The 949-nt window shown below is 37.5% G+C and overlaps 1 long non-coding RNA gene across 1 annotated transcript; it reads right to left on the reverse strand.

Moving 5' to 3' along the window:
• Window positions 1-224: 224 nt before the first annotated feature.
• On the reverse strand, window positions 225-748 carry LOC140886981 (uncharacterized). The gene is made up of 3 exons (XR_012151734.1): window positions 629-748; window positions 430-548; window positions 225-347 (listed from the first exon to the last, which is right to left on the reverse strand). It is a non-coding gene; the product is annotated as an uncharacterized lncRNA (long non-coding RNA).
• Between the last annotated feature and the right edge of the window lie 201 nt (window positions 749-949).

Genomic DNA, 949 nt, shown 5'->3' on the forward strand with positions numbered 1-949 from the left:
AAAGACAAAGATAATGCCATTAATGAATGTAAATTATATTAAACAAAGATTGTTTATACATAGAGTCACAAAAGTCCTTAGCCACAAGTTGGCTAACCGGGCACCCACTCTTTCAGGCGTAGGATAATGACGACAAATATGTCTGAGTGTATAAATAGTGTATTGAAAGGGGCTCGTCGTCTCCCTATTAATGCAATTGTAGAGTTAACCTTGCAGCGATGCGTGCAATATTTCATACAAATACGGTGTAACAATTTACATGTCCATCTACCATTCTGTCAATCATATCTCTCATTGTACGAATAGAATGACGCACAGTTTGCACCCATGAAAACCCACGACTCCATCTATGATATGAAAAAAAATACAATTTACGACATAAATGAAAGTAATAGAAGCATACAAAATAATATTTTCTTTTCAGAATACTTTGCGTCATAAGGTGGGAACGGTAGACCCTGAAGCACATCTGCAACTTGATCTGATTCTAGCTGATTTTGTTGTACCTTGTCTCGCGTCAGAAGTGTAATCCTTAACCACACACAAATCTGCAACGATATACAATATACACATAGCATAACAACATTATAACAAGCACAAATATATTTCTATATTGTTTTAACCGTACCTGAAGTAATTGGAGAGGCCCGCAAATGTCTTTCTTCAACACCAGGGAAGTGTTGCACAACTCTCGATAGAGATATGTCAGTACAGCAGAATCCCAGCTATATGTAATCACTGTATCAATATCCTCAAGAAATGATAAATACATAAACTTCACCGCCGAACTCTCTGAGTCTGGAAACATGCATCCACCAATAATCAGTAAGGCCACACAACGAGAATATTTCACAACATCATCTTCTGTACTCTCGTCATGAATCATATGATCCAGACAATGCTTTCGTATAGCGCCGAGGGAAAGGTGACCACCTTTGATTTTATTAGG

This window comes from Henckelia pumila, chromosome 3, assembly GCF_033568475.1.
Source record: "Henckelia pumila isolate YLH828 chromosome 3, ASM3356847v2, whole genome shotgun sequence".
In the NCBI taxonomy this organism is placed as follows: Eukaryota; Viridiplantae; Streptophyta; class Magnoliopsida; order Lamiales; family Gesneriaceae; genus Henckelia; species Henckelia pumila.